Below are 22,235 nucleotides of genomic sequence, written 5' to 3' on the forward strand. Positions count from 1 at the left end.
TTTGTGCAGCATTTTGTTGTGCTCATTGCACAGTGCACGTGCTTAATGCGAGCCACTATGGCATTTGACAGTTTCAGCTGCCTTGGCTTCACTTCTCGGCTACCACATGCTGTTCTGATGTAGCACAAGATTCAGCTTTTCAGCCAGCTGCCGCCCTGACATGGCGTAGACTTGAAGTCATCTGTAGCGCGCCGCTCTCAAACAGTAGATTTCTAGCAAACTGTTCTTATTGTGATATTATTACACCATTAATAATCTTCCATGCCACTATAGCTTACTCACTTAGTATTCACACCTGTTTGCCTATGTTTTTATACCTGAAAGCTCATTTGTGATTCTCTTGTCAACTGATTTGCCTGCCTTACCTAATATATCAAACGATCGCCTCATAACATCAATTCATGACCTTTTAAAACATGAGCAAAGACAAATTTTTTATGATCACCTGTTAGCACACCTTAAATGAATGTCAAACAGCCACTAAACTACATACAACCATTACACCCAGTGCCACAATAACCCCAGTCTCTGCTATTCTTATTATTGTAGTGATATGGACCTTCTAAAATCATTGGGGGAAGTGGCAACAAAACGACTATTCACGTTGGTGTGTAGAATATATGAGTCTGGCGATATACCATCTGACTTTCGGAAGAGCATCATCCACACAATTCCAAAGATGGCAAGAGCTGACAAGTGCGAGAATTATCGCACAATCAGCTTACCAGCTCATGCATCGAAGCTGCTTACAAGAATAATATACAGAAGAATGGAAAAGAAAATTGAGAATGCACTAGGTGACGATCAGTTTGGCTTTAGGAAAAGTAAAGGGACAAGAGAGGCAATTCTGACATTACGGCTAATAATGGAAGCAAGGCTAAAGAAAAATCAAGACACTTTCATAGGATTTGTCGACCTGGAAAAAGCATTCAACAATATAAAATGGTGCAAGCTGTTCGAGATTCTGAAAAAAGTAGGGATAAGCTATAGGGAGAGACGGGTCATATACAATATGTACAACAACCAGGAGTGGACGATCAAGAATGAAGTGCTCGTATTAAGAAGGGTGTAAGACAAGGCTGTAGCCTTTCACTCCTACTCTTCAATCTGTTCATTGAGGAAGCAATGATGGAAATAAAAGAAAGGTTCAGGAGTGGAATTAAAATACAAGGTGAAAGGATATCAATGATATGATTTGCTGATGACATTGCTATCCTGAGTGAAAGTGAAGAAGAATTAAATGATCTGCTGAACGGAATGAACAGTCTAATGAGTACACAGTATGGTTTGAGAGTAAATCGGAGAAAGACGAAGGTAATGAGAAGTAGTAGAAATGAGAACAGCGAGAAACTTAACATCAGGATTGGTGGTCACGAAGTCAATGAACTGCTACCTAGGCAGTAAAATAACCAATGACGGACGGAGCAAGGAGGACATCAAAAGCAGACTCGCTATGGCAAAAAAGGCATTTCTGGCCAAGAGAAGTATACTAATATCAAATACCGGCCTTAATTTGAGGAAGAAATTTCTGAGGATGTACGTCTGGAGTACAGCATTGTATGGTAGTGAAACATGGACTGTGGGAAAACCGGAACAGAAGAGAATCGAAGCATTTGAGATGTGGTGCTATAGATGAATGTTGAAAATTAGGTGGACTGATAAGGTAAGGAATGAGGAGGTTCTACGCAGAATCGGAGAGGAAAGGAATATGTGGAAAACACTGATAAGGAGAAGGGACAGGATGATAGGACATCTGCTAAGACATGAGGGAATGACTTCCATGGTACTAGAGGGAGCTGTAGAGGGCAAAAACTGTAGACGAAGACAGAGATTGGAATATGTCAAGCAAATAATTGAGGACGTAGGTTGCAAGTGCTACTCTGAGATGAAGAGGTTAGCACAGGAAAGGAATTCGTGGCGGGCCGCATCAAACCAGTCAGTAGATTGATGAAAAAAAAAAAATATGGACCTTCTACAAATATCAATTCTGCAAACGATTAAAATTGTCCCCTCCAATGGTTCCAGAACCAGCCTTAGGGTGAGTGATGCCCATGACTAGAAGAAAGAACTTATCAGGCATGTGCCCTCTCTTAGTTTTAAGAGTGCAACTGTGTTATCTATCAATGTGAAAACTTGTGCAGTATAGTGAAGTGCTTCCCTAGTGTTAACTCCCTTTTTAAATGTGTTTGAAATGTGTGGATCTCTTGTCATACCACACTGTGCTGAGTTCCAGTGAACGGGCTTGGCCACAGCCATGGCCCCTTCCCACCAGCAGCCTGTGCACTGGCCACTGAGGACAACACAACACACTGCCTCGCACCACCCATCCTTGCGTGTGACATCAGTGATGATATGTTCACATTTTCAACTTATTTAAGCAAAAAAGACACTTTAACTTCATTCTAGAAACAGGAACACTCAGCATGTTTGCCTCATTCACACTATTATTTTCTAATGTGTTTTATTCATGTGTTTCATTAATGTAATTTTGTTTTGATGTTTCATGATGATTATTCCTTGTTCTCGTATACACATAATATTGTCGACGTGTGTAAGTCCTTTTGTGACCCCTAGGAAGTCTTTAGAATCTCTACATTCTCCCATAGCCTAAGACCCCTGCCTCCTCCTGTGGGAACCTTCAATAATCAAGTAATGTTTACTTTGTTTGTTTTACAACCTAAAATGATCTACAGCCACATAACTCACTTTTTAAGTGAATTCACTTAGGTTTTCCGCTCCCACAGAAGGGGGAGGAGTATAAGGATGAGCCAGACAGTAAGGGATATTACCTTATAATAATTAGCTTTCAAAAGGTAACGTTATTTTTCTTGTTACGGCCAAGCATCGGCCGGCAGTGTAGGCTGTCTGTAAATTTTCTCGGCCCATGGTCTGGCAACAGGAAGTCAGCACCAAGGAAAGCTACCTCGATCACATGCCTCCCTCGTGTGATGATGAAGTAACACCGTCTATGCAATGCTGACCAGGCCACGCTTTGGAAATTTCCATGCCGCCCCCAGGGGACCCTCAGCTTCTGACCAATCAGGGCGGAGATAGCAGTATGGCCGCATTTGATGTACCCAGCTGCCTGCCACTGAGGTGCTCTCTCTCTTGGATGCACACCCTGTACCAGTGAAGTTATCCCACTTCTCTCGGTGCTGTGGCACTGTGGACTCAGTTTCGCAGCCAGTATGCCACTCGAACTTGCCCGATTGGCAGACACCAACTTTTGTTAGCTTTGAAAACTATGTTTTGCCAAACTCTACACTCTGGCTCACCCTCGCCTCCCTAGGCCTGGCTATGTAACCCACTTTTAACACGCTTTCGCCAATAAATGGCGTTTCTTTAAATATTATCCTGATGATTTAATTATGCTCACCGCCTTCCCATCCGACCATCTTGCACACCTTATTAGTTCTCTCCAGCCCTAGTTAATTCCAGTGTGAACAAATGAAAGAAATGTGAAGTGCCTTCAAATTACAAAGCTGAACTAAGTACATGCAGGTGTATTATTATTGAATTATACTTTTGCGAAAGCAGTACTAACATAAGTCTATATGCAATGAAGCCGAATTAGTTTATGCAGTAATTTAATGTACACACACTTCATTACACACGAGATGGTTTGTATCATGGGTGTGTAATTACACGAATCATGATTGGAGGAAATTGTTGTCAAAGAGTAACAACCTGTACTGGCTGTGGATGATGAATAACATACTCATTCTGATGCAAAGGTGCTCAAGAAACAATGCCACTAAAATGTGTTGCAAAGATGAACATAAATGCACATACTATGCAACTATTCTTGTATGAGCTAAGGGACTGGCAGTTATTGAAAATGCACATTGATGCTCACTTCAATTTACTGCATTTTTACAAAGATACTTCATAACAGCTGAACCCTTTGCATTTCATCAGGAATTACTACAACTCAGTTTTTTTTCTAGATAACAAAATGAGTACTGTAATTTTAAACACATAATTTTCCTAATGATGGATTGTATGCTGAAGGTGTTGCCATGTCATTTAAATGAAACGAATAACATATACAAATACCAGTTACATTTTGCCTATGCTATTTTACTGTGAATCTCTTTCCAAGCACTAATCCTGACTTGTGGGGTGTGCTGGTTAGTCAGATGTGGCATGTCAATTTTAAGGGGTGGCTGGATGCCCGTCCTGTCACCAGCCCATACCCCCCAGGAAGGAATTAGTGCACCCCAACTCTCTGCATCTAGTGTAATCCATGGAATAGGGTGAATGTGTTCAGATGTCTGTGAGCAATGTAACTGAGGCAGAACATGGGGACCAGCCCAGCATTCACATAGGAGGATGTGGAAAACTGCCCAAAAACTGCATCCAGGCTGGCCAGCACACTGGCCCTCATCGTTAATCAGTCAGGCGGATTCGATCCGGGACCGGCATGCCAACCTGAGTCCAGGAAGCAGCATGTTAGCACTCTTGGCTACCCTGGCATTTTAGTGTGAATGTTACCCGATAATTTGACAAAATACCTGAATTGATTCTAATTAGTAATACATTTTATTAACACCTTATCTTGTGAACTTTGGCTCCATGTACACTACACGCATCTGCAATACTACAATAAAACATCCTGTTTATTAATAATCTGCATATGTAATTGAGTTTTGTGAAGCATGACTGATTAAACTATATACTTGTACTATTTAATGATATAATTACTTGAGACATTTAATTGTGTGGTATTAGATACTGCAAGGCTTAACCAGGCATAAATCATTTAAAACTGTATATATTTTCTGTTTTTGTGTTCTGAATGAACTGATAGTAATGAAGATTGCATGTTATTTCAGAGAAAGACAAATCATCTGAATGGAATTGAGGAGGACACTGAAATATGTGTTTTGGCCATGCCTGTGAGTTCATGAAATGAAGGAATATCATTGAAAAGACATTTATAAAAAGAAATATATCGTTGCATAGCAGAATAACTTTATTGTGCAGGCAAACTTGGAACAGAGTAGTTTTGATGAACTGATGTGCCAGTTGTTATGTCAACATGGCATACTGACAATGCAATAGACTTTCTGACTGGGACAGAAATATATTTTTGCACAGCAGAATAACTTTATTGTGCAGGCTTCAAATTTTTACTAAAGGTCCATTAGGCTAACTTGAACTGAAGTGGTGTGCCAGTCATTATGTCAATATGACATACCATCAATGGAATGGACCTTGGGACTGGGACAGGCAGGAAAGTGAGCATCACTGTACTATTTAGTGAGGCACTGTAAGATAACATTGTGCTCCTTTGTGGCTGAGTGCCGCTACCAAGTCAGACGTCAAGAGAAAAGTTGAGCTCAACAGCCTAGAATCATTACTGAAAGTATCACAGTGAGGCAAGGAGTGCTGACAGGTCTGATAAATGTGGACAAATATGATTGTGTCCCCAGAGCCACTGCATGATAGGTAGGGGCTCAGCTCTTATAAATAATGAAGCCTTTGGAGCATAAGACACATGCTGTCATGCTGCCATTCTTTTCATTTTAAAGAACCAGAGAGAATGACAGTCTGAGCTTCAGTGAAACCATGATGAGCTGATCGATGATGATCATCCTGTTACCTGTTTGCTGAATTCAACACAGGGGCAGGCAGACCTGTTGCATACCACAGCTGTGGATTGCTGCTGCTGCCTGTGGAGTCATTGTGGATGATCAAACTAGTAAACAGCCGGCCCAGCCACCTTCCTCCACTGGGCCATTACAGATGATCTACAAGCTGCCATTTTCACACCAACCAGATGAGATGCATTCACACAACTTCCTGGCCAACTCGTGAACACCTATTGCAGTCTTGGTCAATCCATGGTGAATGATCAGGGCCTCTCTGTACAGTAAGTGGCATTCTGAACCACCATCAACAGACTTTGCCTGAGCGCAAGATGGAGTGATCACTGAGAGCACTGAGATGGGAGTCAAACAGTGTCACCAGGACACATTTGGCAGGCTGTGCCTGCTTTGCCCACTGCTGACACCAGCTCTACATGTGACCGAGGCACTGACCTTTGGCAGCAACGTTAAATGCTGACAAGATGTTAGCATTGATTCATGTCACATGCATCTTGAATCTGGACATATCTGAAAGAACAGATACCGCCTTCATATAGATAAGGCTTACCAGCAAATGATCTTCTTCAGTGTGGATGCACTCACATTGCTCAAACTCTTATGGGAATCAATAGACTGACTGCTGCAAGTAATGAGTGTAGTGGGCAAGGGCACTAAAATTGTAGTGTGTGAACAGTACATTGGAAATGTGGGTCTCATGGGGAGTGTGCCAGAGATAAGTCCCTGCAGTCACACTATCTTCTGTGTCTTCAATGGCTCAATCGGATAGAGCATCTGCCTTGTAAGCAGGAGATCCCGCATTTGAGTCCCAGTCGGCACACAAATTTTCAACTGTCCCTGTTGATATTTATCAATGCCTGTAAGCAGCTAATGGTCTCGATTTCATTGTACTTTCATTATTTGAGAGCTGCAAGATCACCAATGGCATCTGTTCTTTCAGACATGTCTGAAAGAACAGATACCATCTTCATGTATGTTAATATGTGGTGTCCCCTCCAGTGCAAACTATCCATATGACATTATTTCCACAGGGTCCTCACAGCAGAAACATCTTGACAACTTTCAGTCTCTTTCCACTAAACGGAAAGAGGCAGGATTTAAGTGCATCATCTAGCAGCTGTATTGCCAAATTTTCTGAAACTTGAAAGAACCCCAAGCATTTTTGGGAAAAGTCAGTTACTATTCAAAATTCATCCCTTATGTGGCAGATGCCATTTATACCATAAAGAACTTATGGAGGAAAGGTGTTCCTTTTGTTTGCTCAGTGAACTACAACAAGATGTTTGCCCACATCACATTGTTGTTAATGTCTTCCCCATGTCTTGGTACTTTTACACTGGGTAAACAGATGATTCTTGCCACAAGAACATCCCACTATGTACTCCAGTTGGTTTTGCCTCACAGGGAAGCTGATGAATCTGAACAACCTCTGGCATATGCCTCAAAGATGTTGACAGCTTCTCCATTAAATTATTAGCAAGCAGAAAAGGAATCATTGCTCATTATCTATATGACCCATGAGTTCCACATTTTCTTTTATGGAAACAAATTCCATCTCACCACCAACCATAAACCACTTATGGCACTTTTTGGCTCCCATTCTCAGCTTCCTGACAGAACTGCACAAAGACTTCAGCAGTGGACCTTATTTTTGAATGTGTATCTGTATGAGATTCATTATTGTTGCACTGTTCATCACACCAACGCAGACGCACTAATGTGCTTACCCATTGGTTCTGACCGGAATTTGTCAAAACAGAAGCTGTGTGTTAGCAAATCGATTATCATGAGCAGCAGCTGTTGGATAGGCTCCCAGTCACAGCAAAGTGCATTGAGAAAGCCACTTGGCAAAATCTAGTGCTCTATCAGATGCCCTATTTTGTGTTGAAATGTTGGCCCGAAAGGCTGCCCACTCAAGAGTTGGGTTTGTTCCACAATTTTTTTCTTCTTCACAATCAGCTGGCAATGGTTGATGGAACACTCCTCCTTAGTATGGATTTAGACAAAGCCTGCATTATCATCCTGCTGGTCCTATTGTTCTGGAGTCTTGTGCTTCTCCACTGTGACCTCTGGGGCATAACCTGCATGAAAATGCTATTAAGGCACTTTGTCTGGCCCCACATTCATTCAGTGTTTGGGAAGCTCATCTGTGGGAGCAAACAAAGTGCTGTGAATCAGGCAGCCCCCCCTCCCCCCCCCCCTTCCCCTCCTCCCTCCCATAAACTTTTGGTTCATGGCCCACTCCCAATCAGCTGCAGGACCATGTACACAGCAATTTTGTGGCCCCTTTTTGTCATTCCATGTGGTTAGTAATGGTGAATGCACTGGCAAATTACCTATATATCATGCACATGTGCTCCACATTGGCAGAAGCTGTTGTGCAGGCTCTAACATAGCATAGTTCTGCAATTTATGCATCTGGAACAGTATAACTCCCTTCATGTCCACACCATTTCATGACAGTTTAATGGTGAGGCAGAACATATGGTGCATACATTTAAGATGCAACTGGCAAAGTGCTTGGTGGACTCTCCTGCCAACACACCATTACCTCTGTTCCTAAGCACCTACTGGACCCTCTTTTCTGATTGGCTGCAGTCCAGCAGGGTTTCTCCATGGCCTACAACCCTGGATGTTGCTACACCTGCTCTGTCCTGCACCATGACCTGTGGCACATCCGTGCCCTTTGTGATATGCTGTGGGTGATCCAGTCTGGGTGTGCGCCTTTGGTTGGTGGCTGGAATGGGTGCTGGCTATGGTTTGGGAGATGCACCACTGGGAGATGTTCACTGTTGACGCTGGTGGGGCATCACTCTGCTGACATTGGAGTCAACTATGCCCACAGTGGGGCAAGGGCCCACTGCAACCACAGTGGACATTGACTTGCAAGGCAGTGATCGGCAGGCAATGGAGGCTTTAGTACTGTGGTTCATGGATTTATTTAACATGAAGAGTCCTTTACCAGCAACATCCCTTACCCAGAACAGTATACCTACAAATGACAATGCACCAGTTTATGGGAAGCCATTCACATAGCAAGATATCTTCAAACCACAATGGAAGAATTTATTTGTCAGCAGTAAGTAGAGGCTATTATAGAACACAGTATAGCCCATGGATCACAAATATTGTCATCACACTAAAAAAGTCAACAGATGGTACCAAGAAGTATGGATTCTGTAGCGGTTATCACTACTTAAATGTAATTACTGTTACAAATACATATCTGTTCCCCAATATTATGGAAAAATTAGACCATCTATGACAGTGCCAGTACTTTACAAAAATAGATCTGAGAAGAACGTATCACCAGTTGGAGGTAGCCACAGACAACAGATCAAAGATCACTTTCACATACCCTTGGGGACATTATCAGGCTAAACTAATACTGTTTGGACTGAAAAATATGGCAGCAGTGTTCCAAAGGTTACTGGATGATGTACTATGGTGGTTAAAGCCAAAGATTTGCATGGTGCATTTGGACAATGTGGTTGTATTTTTAGGGATATGCCAGGGCATGTGTGATCTGCACATCTGATGCTTCGCATAGACAAGTGCTCTTTTGTGCAGACAAAGATAAATTATCTTGGACATGTGATCCGTAGGAAATGTGTTCAAACCAATCTTCATCTGACAGATGCAAACAACAAAATGTTGCAAACAACAAAATGACTTCACTCCTTTCTGGGTTTATACAATTATTATTGCAAGTTTGTGAAAGGCTTTGCCTGGATCATGGAACCGTTAAATTATCTGTTAAGGAAGGGTGTGAAATTTCACTGGACAGCCAAATGTTCAACAGCATCTGAGACTTCTGAAGGCACACTTCACTTAGTCTTCTAATTACAACATGACCTCAAGGCCAGATCATAACAATATGTAAATAATCTACATGTATACTAACAGTATTGTAACTGTGTAGTCTGTTTGCCCTAAAGTCTTTACTTTTGTCTTCCCTAAGCAGGAAGCCGTTATATTCACTACAATAATTCAGTAATGATTTCACCACACTCCAAAGCTGTCCATCAAATTAAAATGATTAACAGAAAATTTAGTGGATGAAAGGCAGTTTTTCAGGCATTTGTCTGAAAATCTGCAAGGTGGGCCCTAACATATAAAACACATTTGTATATATATATATATATATATAAGAAAGGCATTGTTAGAACTTTAAGCTTGTTGAATAAGGGTTTGCATTGCGTCTGTGGATAGCCCTCTGCTGTAACAGAAAGATTTGTTTTAGATGGTAAGTGGTGGAACCCCAAAATATTATTCCGTATGTTGCAAGAGACAGAAAATAGCTAAAATATGCCATCCTGACACTCTCTGCGGTACAAACATTTGCAATAATTCTAAGAGCAAACCAAGCTGAGTTAAGTTCCAGCACAAGTTTCATTATGTGATCATTAAAATTAAGATTTTCATCTACATGAATCCCCAACAATTTCGTTGATGCCACTTTGTCTATGGCCTTGTCACCTAACAACAGATCAAGATTTACATTTTGGCATATTTTCCCAAACTGCATATAATTTGTTTTATTTTCATTCAGTGTCAACCGGTTTGCATTGAACCAAGTGTGGACATTCTTTATTCCTTGATCAATAGTTGTTTGCAGCATTGCTTTGGTGCACCTATTATCACACTAGTGTCATCTGTGAATAGTATGGCCTTTGCTGCTCCATCTGAGGTGTGAAAGTCATTTATGTAGACAAGGAACAATAAGGGAGCTAGAATACTGCTTTTAGACACTCCTGTTTCCACTTTTTTTGCATCTGATACTAAATTTATTTTGTGGTTGGAATAATCTGACAACATGTGTTGTGTTTTGTAGGTATGATTCAAACCAAGTTTTCCCTGTCCCATGCTTCCAGTTTTTCTGAAAGAATGCTGTGATTGACAGTGTCAAATGCTGTGGAGAGATCTAAATTTATTCCTACTATGCTGTAGTCTTTTTCTAGATTTTTGATCATTTGTTCAGTGTAGCACATTAATACTCTCTCTGTATTTTTACCTGCCTGGAAACCATGCTGATTTCTATTTAATAACTTATGGTCATTTAGATATTTTATGATTCTATGCTTCATAAATTTTTCTATCATTTTGGAAAATTCTGGAAGGAAAGATATTGGTCGATAGTTTTCTACCTTATGCTTTTTGCCATTTTTGAATAATGGCTTCAATTTTGACATTTTCATCCTTTCTGGAAGCACTCCTTCACTAAATGATAATTTGTCTATGTATGCCAAAGGTCTTGCAATTTGTGCAGCTGTCATTTTTATGATTTAAAAAGGCACCTCATCTACTCCTGTTGACATTTTAGGTTTCTAACTCTTTATTACTTTGAATGTTTTGCGTTCATCTGTTGGATCCATCCTCATGCTATAAGCAGCTTTTGGAAATTCAGGTTTTTCTTGATTTGTAAATTTTGACCTTACTGAAATTGTTGCATTTATGAAATAATTTTTTTTGTAATTTGGCAAATCTTGTTTTTCAGTATTGACATTTTCTGTGTTTTTGGGAATGATAATCTGGTCTTTGCATCTCTTTCCTGTTTTAGTCTTCACAATACCCCATACGGCTTTTATTTTGTTATAAGACTGTCTTATTAAGTTTTCATTACTCATAAATTTTGCCTTGGCAATTACTTTTTGATATACCCTCTAGTAATTCTTAACATATTCTACAAACTGTGGATGTGTAGATGTCCTTAATTTTGAATTTAGTGTCTTTAGAGTTCCACAAGAGGTTTTGATGCCAACTTTGATCCAAGAACTTGGGTTTATATTGTGATGTGATGTGATTTGTGGCAGCTTCTTTGGAAAGCACATTTCGAAATATCCATGAAAACTGAAGAATAAGTGTTATATGCATCATTCATATTTGTTAGGGACAGCACTTCTGCCCAGGATTCACTAGTTAGCATATTTGTAAATTCTATACAGTTTTCAGTGGAAAATTTTCTTTTATAAATGAGTTGTTGCAGTTGCAGTGAAGGAATTTTGAGGAGGAGGAGGAGGAAGTTAGTGTTTAACGTCCCGTCGACAACGAGGTCATTAGAGATGGACACAAGCTCGAGTTAGGGAAGGATGGGGAAGGAAATCGGCCGTGCCCTTTCAAAGGAACTATCCTGGCATTTGCCTGAAGTGATCTAGGGAAATCACGGAAAACCTAAATCAGGATGGCCAGACGTGGGATTGAACCGTCGTCCTCCCGAATGCAAGTCCAGTGTGCTAACCATTGCGCCACCTCGCTTGGTGAATTTTGAGGACAAGAGCATTATGGTCTGATAATCCCAAATCAGTATTTGTTACTTATACTTCTGTGGATTGTACGTTTGAAAATATATTATCTATAAGACTTTTTGTATTATATGTTATTCTTGTGGTTTCGTGTATGTGTGGAAACAGATTGAAATTACAGAATAGATTTAGGAATTGATTTTTAGCCTATCTCATTCATAAGATTTATGCTGAAGTCCCTACAGACAAGTACAGTGATTCTTTCAGTAAAAAGAATGTTAAGCACTATTTTTAACTGATTAATGAATCTGTCTGTGTCCCCAGTAGGTGGTCTGCTTATTGCAATGACTATGACTTTTATCTGTATTTCATACAACTGTATAGCTGCTGCTTCAAAATGATTTTCCACACTCAATAATTCAGCTTCACACCTTCTTTTTTTGTACCTGATACTTGATTTAGTATAGATACACATACATCCGTTTTTGGCAATTTTTCTGCAATACTGACTTGCCAACTTATATGGATGAATATTAATGATACTTAGTTCAAAAGTTCTGCACCTATACTCCATGATGCACATGCAGTCAATGTTTGCACCATTCATTGCCAACTCAAGTTCTAGTGACTTATTTCTAAGGCATTGAATATTTAGACTTAAAATCTGCAGGTGACTAGGGTGAGAACTGGTTACAGTTTTATTTACATTTTGTGTCATAATCATTCCTGTGTCCTGGTGAGATACCAAAAATCCTTGGGAAGGACAGGTTTCCTGCACCTCTCAGGATGTACCTGTACATTGGGCCGTGGCGAGTTGCTTGTTGCTGCAATTGGTGCTGCTCTAATGCACTTAATACTGCCATTTCTGTTGTTGTTGTTGATGATGGTGATGCTGTTTCTGACACTTCAAATGTTGGTTCTGCCTCTACTGCTGTGCTTTCTTGTGAACTTGGAGTCTTCTCATTCTTCTTGTTTTCATTTAAAATGATACTTGGAGATGAGAAACTGTAGTTCCCTTGTTGTTCAAATCACTGTCCACTGTTCTTTCTGTTTAACACTTCATCTTTTTTTACATGCTTTGCTGGTGCTGATGATGGTTCTAATGCTTTTACCTCTTTTTGAAGTGCTTTCATTATGGAGTCTGTTGATGGCAATGCAATTAGCATTTTGGTTTTGAGTTTATTTTGGTGGTTTGCTTTATTTCCTTGGTTACCAGGTTTGCCAGTTAAGATGAACTGTAATTAATTTATAAAGATACTGAACTAAAAATTAAAAATATGTCAATAAAATGTAAACAAAATCTAAATGATCATTTATGGCATTAATACATAGTAAAGTGGCAGTAATTACGATGCAGTGACCTGTAAAGACACACAATTCAGGTTAGGAAGTAAGATCACACTGTATTTGTAAAGCAATTAACAATAATAATTAAGACATTGTTATGGAAGCTTTTTTCAGGTAATTTTGGCATGATAACTATTTCAGAAACATTGCAATGATATGTAAAGCCAAAAACCATAACTATATTAGTAAAAGAATTGAAACTTGAAGTAAAGATATGAATATAATAGAGGGAAACATTCCACATGGGAAAAATATATCTAAAAACAAAGATGATGTGACTTACCAAACGAAAGCGCTGGCAGCTTGATATACACACAAACATACACACAAAATTCAAGCTTTCACAACCAACGGTTGCTTCATCAGGAAAGAGGGAAGGAGAGGGAAAGATGAAAGGATGTGGGTTTTAAGGGAGAGGGTAAGGAGTCATTCCAATCCTGGGAGCAGAAAGACTTACCTTAGGGGGAAAAAAGGACAGGTATACACTCGCATACACGCACATATCCATCCGCACATACTCAGACACAAGCAGACATTTGTAAAGGCAAAGAGTTTGCCTTATCTTTGACCTGTCCAATATCAATTGTACAATTTGTGCTATATGATAAAACTGGACCAATAAAAATCAATCAAATCAAATCATATTTTGAAAAGATCAAGAACAATCTAATTAATAAAAATTGTTATCTAGGATTTGTGCTGTTCATTATCTTTATGGACACCACAGATATCTGATGTTGTTGAGGAGGTGGAATATGTTGGGCTACTATCTACCACAGTTGGTTTAACTGAAATTTGCTGCTAAGTCTTGTGGAACTTTGCACAAAAGTTAACATGTTTTTGGATTTAATCCTTTTTGTTGCAAAAATTATTGTTATGTTGTGCAAATTTATATCTTCAGAAGTTTGTATTGTCGCTACTCTCAGCATATTTTATGAAAGTGTTTAATGCTTCTGAAGCCTCAGTTTAAGAGATCTGAGTTAAAGACTTTTCTTCTTCTTTATTCTCAATTTCTGGAACCTCACATGGCTTGAAAACTCTTCATAATATCATATTTTCATTTAGCTAAATGTTGATCCATTCATCAACTTCTGATGCTGAAAATGCACTCAGTTCATTAGTTGATGCAGAATTTTTCACTGAATTTTGGAGTGATCAGTTATTGACTCATCATAATTTACATTACTTTGCATCTTGGCTTCTTCAACCACTTTAGGCCATAGTTTTCCCCTGGCCTTGTGAAAAAAATTTTTCCCCAACAGAGGTCCAAGCAGCTGCAGCCATGAAAATAGCATCTTTAATGTTAAAACTGCATTGGAATTCTTTGCATTCTGAGCTTAGCAGCTTTTGCACCAATGTTCCTCTGTACTAGCACTTGGAAATCTGTATGGCCCCTTGATGTATGGGTTTTAAGAGTGATGTAACATTGGTAGAAAGATATAAAAACAAACAAACATTGTCCAATCAGGCCTGGAAGTCCTAATGGTACCGACCAGCCACCATGTCATCCTCAGCCCTTAGGCATCACAGGATGTGGATATAGAGGGCATGTGGTCAGCACACCCCTTTTCTGGTCATTGTCAGTTTTTGTGACTGGTACTGCCACTTCTCAATCAAGTAGCTCCTTAATTTGCCTCACAAGGGATGAGTGCATCCTGCTTGCCAAAAGCACTTGGCAGACCAGGACAGTGACCCATCCAAGTGCTAGCCAAGCCTGATAGCACTTAAATTCAGTGACCTGATGGGAACTGGTGTTACCATCGTGGCAAGGCCATTGGCAACAGAAAATGTGTGAAGAATATTACCTGACACAGGCTCTGATTCTGGAGTGTAAGCTCTGAAATTGTCAAGGATTTCCACATGCTAAGCCAGTTACTCTGTCTTTACTCTATTTAATGTCCTTTTCGCTGGACTTCTCAGCTCCCACTAGGGTTGAAGCTGGCAAACACCAGCACAACAGGCCAGTCTCATCAGTGCTGAACTAAAAATGTGGGAAAATTTCATGTGTTGGACTATCAGATCTGCTGGATTATTGAGTGCCAGATTATCACAGTCCTGCTGTAATTCAAATTTAGCCATGAAAGCTTGGTTACATTTTACCTTGACATCTCAGAATGTGTCCTATCAAGTGATCGCTTCTTTTAGTCAAGTTGTGCCACAGATTTTGTTTCCTCATAAATTCTGTTCAGTACCCATTCCTTCAGCATTTCTATGTAGCGCTATATTCCAAAATCTTCTTTTCTCTTGTTGACTGAACTATTTATTGTCCCTGATTCACTTACATACAAGGTTACACTCCAGACAAATACCTTCAGAAAAGACCTCATAAAATTTAAATCTATATTCGATGTTAACAAATTTCTCTTCTTCGGAAATATTTTTCTTGCTTTTCACTACGATTTTGCACCACATTTACACATTTTATATCCTCTCTACTTCGGCCATCATCAGTTATTTTAGTGCCTAGATTAGATTAGATTAGTGCTTGTTCCATAGATCATGAATACGACACTTCGTAATGATGTGGAACATGTCAGGTTAATAAAAGGTGTCTTACAAGATATTACATTAGACAAAATATTACATGACACTCAGTAAATTTTTTTTTTTTTTTTTTTTTTTTTTTTTTTTTTTTTTTTTTTTTTTTTTTTTTTTTTTTTTTGTAGGTTGGGAAATTACCCCCTTACTATACCCAAAAATTCGTCTAATGAGTTGAAGGAGTTGCCATAAAGAAATTCTTTTTATTTTTCCTTTTAAATGCTATATGGCTATCTGTCAGACTTTTGATGCTATTAGGTAAGTGACCAAAGACTTTTGTGGCAGCATAATTTACCCCCTTCTGAGCCAAAGTTAGATTTAACCTTGAGTAGTGAAGGTCATCCTTTCTCCTAGTGTTGTAGCCATGTACATTGCAAATTACTTTTGAATTTGTTCAGATTGTTAATAACAAATTTCATAAGTGAATATATATATTGTGAGGCTACAGTGAAGATTTCTAGGTCTTTAAATAAGTGTCTGCAGGATGATCTTAGATGAGCTCCAGCAATTATTCTGATTACACTCTTTTGTGCAATGAACACTCTTTTACTCAATGATGAGTTACCCCAGAATATGATGCCATACGAAAGCAGAGAATGAAAATAGGCGTGGTAAGCTAATTTACTCAGATGTATATCGCCAAAATTTGCAATGACCCTAATAGTATAAGTAGCTGAACTCAAACGCTTCAGCAGATCCTCAGTGTGTTTTTTTCCAGTTCAACCCCTCATCAATGCATACAACTAGAAATTTTGAATATTCTAACTTAGCTACTGATTTCTGATCGAAGTCTGTATTTATTAATGGGGTCATTCTATTTACTGTGTGGAACTGTATATATTGTGTTTTGTCAAAGTTTAATGAGAGCCAATTTGCAGAGAACCACTTAATGATTTTCTGAAAAACATTGTTTACAATTTCACCAGTTAATTCTTGTCTGTTGGGTGTGATAGCTATACTTGTATCATTGGCAAAAAGTACCAGCTTTGTGTCTTCATAAATATAGAATGGCAAGTCATTAATATACATTAAGAACAGCAGAGGACACAAGACCAAACCTTGTGGCACCCCATTCTTGATTGTTCTGCAGTTTGAGAAATCACCAGTTTTTTGCATATTATGTGAACTGTTTACTTCAACTTTCTGCACTCTTCCAGTTAGGTATGATTTAAACCATTTGAGCACAGTCCCATTCATACCACAGTACTTGAGCTTATCTAGAAGTATTCCATGATTTACACAATCAAAAGCCTTTGATAGATTGCAAAAAATCCCAACGGGTGACTTCTAGTTACTCAGCGCATTTAATATTTCATTAGCGAAAGTATATATAGCATTTTCCATTGAAAAACCCTTCTGGAAACCAAACTGACATTTTGTTAAAACTTTATTTTTACAAAGGTGTGAAGCTACCCTACAATATGAAACTTCCTGGCAGATTAAAACTGTGTGCCCGACCGAGATTCGAACTCGGGACCTTTGCCTTTCGCGGGCAAGTGCTCTACCATATGAGCTACCGAAGCACGACTCACACCTGGTCCTCACAGATTTACTTCTGCCGGTATCTCGTCTCCTACCTACCAAACTTTACAGAAGCTCTCCTGCGAACCTTGCAGAACAAGCACTCCTGAAAGAAAGGATACTGCGGAGACATGGCTTAGCCACAGCCTGGGGGATGTTTCCAGAATGAGATTTTCACTCTGCAGCGGTGTGTGCGCTGATATGAAACTTCCTGGCAGATTAAAACTGTGTGCCCAACCGAGACTCGAACTCGGGAACTTTGCCTTTCGCGGGCAAGTGCTCTACCATCTGAGCTACCAAAGCATGACTCACGTCCGGTCCTCACAGATTTACTTCTGCCAGTATCTCGTCTCCTACCTTCCAAACTTTACAGAAGCTCTCCTGCGAACCTTGCAGAACTAGCACTTCTAAAAGAAAGGATACTGCGGAGACATGGCTTAGCCACAGGCTGGAGGATGTTTCCAGAATGAGATTTTCACTCTGCAGCGGAGTGTGCACTGATATGAAACTTCCTGGCAGATTAAAACTCTGTGCCCGACCGAGACTCGAACTCGGGACCTTTGCCTTTCACGGGCAAGTGCTCTACCATCTGAGCTACCGAAGCACGACTCATGCCCGGTCCTCACAGCTTTACTCTACAATACATTAATTTTTCAAGAATTTTGGATTAGATTAGATTAGATTAATACTAGTTCCATGGATCATGAATACGATATTTCGTAATGATGTGGAACGAGTCAAATTTTCCAATACATGACATAATTGAGTTAATTTAACAACATACTTAAGTTAATATAACAACTTTTTTATTTTTTGTGGTTTTCTTCCTCTCTCTCTCTCTCTCTCTCTCTCTCTCTCTCTCTTTTTATCTAAAAATTCCTCTATGGAATAGAAGGAGTTGTCATTCAGAAATTCTTTTAATTTCTTCTTAAATACTTGTTGGTTATCTGTCAGACTTTTGATGCTATTTGGTAAGTGACCAAAGACTTTAGTGGCAGTGTAATTCACCCCTTTCTGTGCCAAAGTTAGATTTAATCTTGAATAGTGAAGATCATCCTTTCTCCTAGTATTGTAGTTATGCACACTGCTATTACTTTTGAATTGGGTTTGGTTGTTAATAACACATTTCATAAGAGAGTATATATACTGAGAAGCTACTGTGAATATCCCTAGATCTTTAAATAAATGTCTGCACGATGATCTTGGGTGGACTCCAACTATTATTCTGATTACACGCTTTTGTGCAATAAATAGTTTATTCCTCAGTGATGAGTTACGCCAAAATATGATGTCATATGAAAGCAATGAGTGAAAATAGGCATAGTAAGCTAATTTACTGAGATGTTTATCACCAAAATTTGCAATGACCCTTATTGCGTAAGTAGCTGAACTGAAACATTTCAGCAGATCATCAATGTGTTTCTTCCAATTTAATCGCTCATCAATGTACACACTTAAAAATTTGGAATATTCTACCTTAGCTATATGCTTCTGATTAAGGTCTATATTTATTAATGGCGTCATACCATTCACTGTACGGAACTGTATGTACGGTGTCTTATCAAAATTCAGTGAGAGTCCGTTTACAAGGAACCACTTAGTAATTTTCTGAAAGACAGTATTGACATTTTCATCAGTTAATTCTTATTTGTCAGGTGTGATTACTATACTTGTATCATCAGCAAAGAGAACTAACTTTGCCTCTTCATGAATATAGAATGGCAAGTCATTAATATATATTAAGAACAACAAAGGACCCAAGACTGACCCTTGTGGAACCCCATTCTTGATAGTTCCCCAGTTTGAGGAATGTGCTGATTTTAGCATATTATGAGAACTACTTATTTCAACTTTCTGCACTCTTCCAGTTAGGTACGAACTAAACCATTTGTGCACTGTCCCACTCATGCCACAATACTTGAGCTTGTCTAGCAGAATTTCATGATTTACACAACCAAAAGCCTTTGAGAGATCACAAAAAATCCCAATGGGTGGTGTTTGGTTATTCAGATCATTCAAAATTTGATTGCTGAAAGCATATATGGCATTTTCTGTTGAAAAACCTTTCTGGAAACCAAACTGACATTTTGTTAGTACTTCATTTTTACAGATATGTGAAGCTACTCTTGAATACATTACTTTCTCAAAAATATTGGATAAAGCTGTTAGAAGGGAGATTGGATGGTAATTGTTGGCATCAGATATATCCCCCTTTTTATGCAAAGGTATAACAATAGCATATTTCAGTCTATCAGGGAAAATGCCCTGTTCCAGAGAGCTATTACACAGGTGGCTGAGAATCTTACTTACCTGTTGAGAACAAGCTTTTAGTATGAAACTTCCTGGCAGATTAAAACTGTGTGCCCGACCGAGACTCGAACTCGGGACCTTTGCCTGGCAGAAGTAAAGCTGTGAGGACCGGGCGTGAGTCGTGCTTCGGTAGCTCAGATGGTAGAGCACTTGCCTGCGAAAGGCAAAGGTCCCGAGTTCGAGTCTCGGTCGGGCACACAGTTTTAATCTGCCAGGAAGTTTCATATCAGCGCACACTCCGCTGCGGAGTGACAATCTCATTCTGGAAAGCTTTTAGTATTTTGCCAGAAATGCCATCAATTCCATATGAATTTTTGCTTTTAAGCAAGTTTATTATTTTCCTAATTTCAGAGGGAGAAGTGGGTGACATTTCAATTGTATCAAATAAGGCAGTCAGAAGAGAGATTGTGCGGTAGTTGTTGACATCAGACGTATTCCCTTTTTTATGCAGTGGTATAACAATGGCATACTTCAGTCTATGTGGGAAATAACCTTCTTCAGAGAGATATTACATATGTGGCTAAGAATCCCACTTATTTCTTGGGAACAAGCTTTTATTATCCTGCTGGAAATGCCATCAATCCCATGTGAGCTTTTATTCTTGAGAGAGTTTATTATCTTCCTAATTTCAGATGGAGAGGTGGGTGGAATTTCAATTGTATCAAAGGGTGTGGGTAAGACCTCTTCCATTAACTGCCTTGCTTCTTCTAACAAACATTTAGATCCTATTTTCTCTACAACATTTAAAAAATGATTATTCAAAATGTTTTCAACTTCCGGCTTGTTGTTTATCAAGTTTCCTTTCGCTTTGATGGTGGTGCCGTCATCCTGTACACTTGGTTGTCCTGTCTCCCTTGTAATAATATTCCAAATTGTTTTGATTTTGTTATCAGAGGTATTAATCTCAGACATGATGCACATGCTTCTGGACTTTTTAATAACCTTTCTTAATGTAGCACAGTAGTTTGTATAATATTTGGCTGTTTCTGGGTCATTACTCTTTCTTGCTGTTAGATACAGTTCCCTTTTGTGGTTACAAGATATTTTTATTCCTTTAGTAAGCCAAGGTTTTTTGCATAGTTTCTTATAATTAGATTTAACTACTTTCTTGGGGAAACAGTTTTCAAATTCTCTTATAAGTGTATCATGAAATAAGTTATATTTTAAATTAGCATCGGGTTCCTTGTACACCTCATCCCAGTCTAACTGCTGAAGATTTTCTCTGAAATTTCCAATTCTTGAGTCATTAATTGAACGCATAACTTTGGAGGGTAGTTTTGAATTACTGAATGGAGCTATGTCATATACTGTAACTAGCTGAGCATCATGATCAGAAAGCCCATTCTCAACAGGACAAGAATTGATGTTTTTAAACCTATCTTGGTCTATAATAGTGTTATCTATCAGTGTGTTGCTGTCCATTACTACTTGAGTAGGAAAATTAATGACAGATGTCAAATTCAAAGAACAAAGCAAGACTTCCAGGTCATTCTTCCAATTACACTCTTTCAATGAATCAACATTGAAGTCCCCACAAATAATAATTTGCTTTCCCCTATCTGACAGATAGCACAACAAGGCATCCAAGTTTTCCAGGAAGAAATGAAAGTTTTCTGAAGAGGACCTATATACTGTTACAATTATAAAAGAGCCCTCCTTCAGTTTAAGTTGACAGGCACATGCTTCTATATGAGGCTCTAGACAAAACTTTTTTGTATCTAAGCTTTCTACACAGTGATAACTTTTGACATATGTGGCAACCCCTCCTCCCACCTTATTCTCCCTACTCATATGTGCAGCTAGTTTATAACCACTGATATTTACCTTTTCCATATCAGACACAATGTGATGCTCAGACAGGCATAGTATATCTATTACATTATTAGATTCAATGTCATCTAAACAAACCAGGAGCTCATCTACTTTATTCCTCAATCCTGGAATATTTTGGTGAAAAATGGTAACATTATTTTTTACTTTACTTTTCTGAGAATCTACTTTTTTCTTTAATCAACCAATATTTTGGTTAAATATGGTAAAATTTTATTTACTTTCCTGTTGTGAGAATTTTGTGAGTTTTGGACCTCTTTAGCACCTGCCTGCCTGAACTTCTCATTGGACACTGATATTAGCCTAAAAAAGAGGTACATCCATGAGTACTAGTGTCCCCCCTCATGGATTTCGCTAACAACCCTGCCAGTTTACCCTTCCCTTTCCTATTGAGATGTAGGCCATGCCTTGTGAAATCCCCCCTATCAATAGCCTTGACAGGAACCAGCAAAACTTGTCTACTACTTTTAATGTCTCATTTCCCACTCTAATTCTCTCAGCATTGCCTGATTTAATATGAGAACATTCCATTACTGTTGTTTTGCTTTTGCTGATGTTCATCTTATATCCTCCTGTTCATTCCACTCAGCTGCTCTTCCAACTCCTTTCTTCCCTCTTACTGAATTACAGTGTCATCACCAAATCTCAAAGTTTTTATATCTTCTCCCTGAACTTTAATTGCTTCTCCAAATTGTTATTTCTTTTCCTTTATTGCCTGCACAATGTACAGACTGAGTAATGTCAGGGGTAGACTCTATGTCTCACTCCCTTCTCAAGCACTGCTTCCATTTCATGTGCTTCAGCTCTCCTAACTACTGTCTGGTTTCTGTACAAGCTG

Source organism: Schistocerca serialis, chromosome 3 (genome assembly GCF_023864345.2).
Source record: "Schistocerca serialis cubense isolate TAMUIC-IGC-003099 chromosome 3, iqSchSeri2.2, whole genome shotgun sequence".
In the NCBI taxonomy this organism is placed as follows: domain Eukaryota; kingdom Metazoa; phylum Arthropoda; class Insecta; order Orthoptera; family Acrididae; genus Schistocerca; species Schistocerca serialis.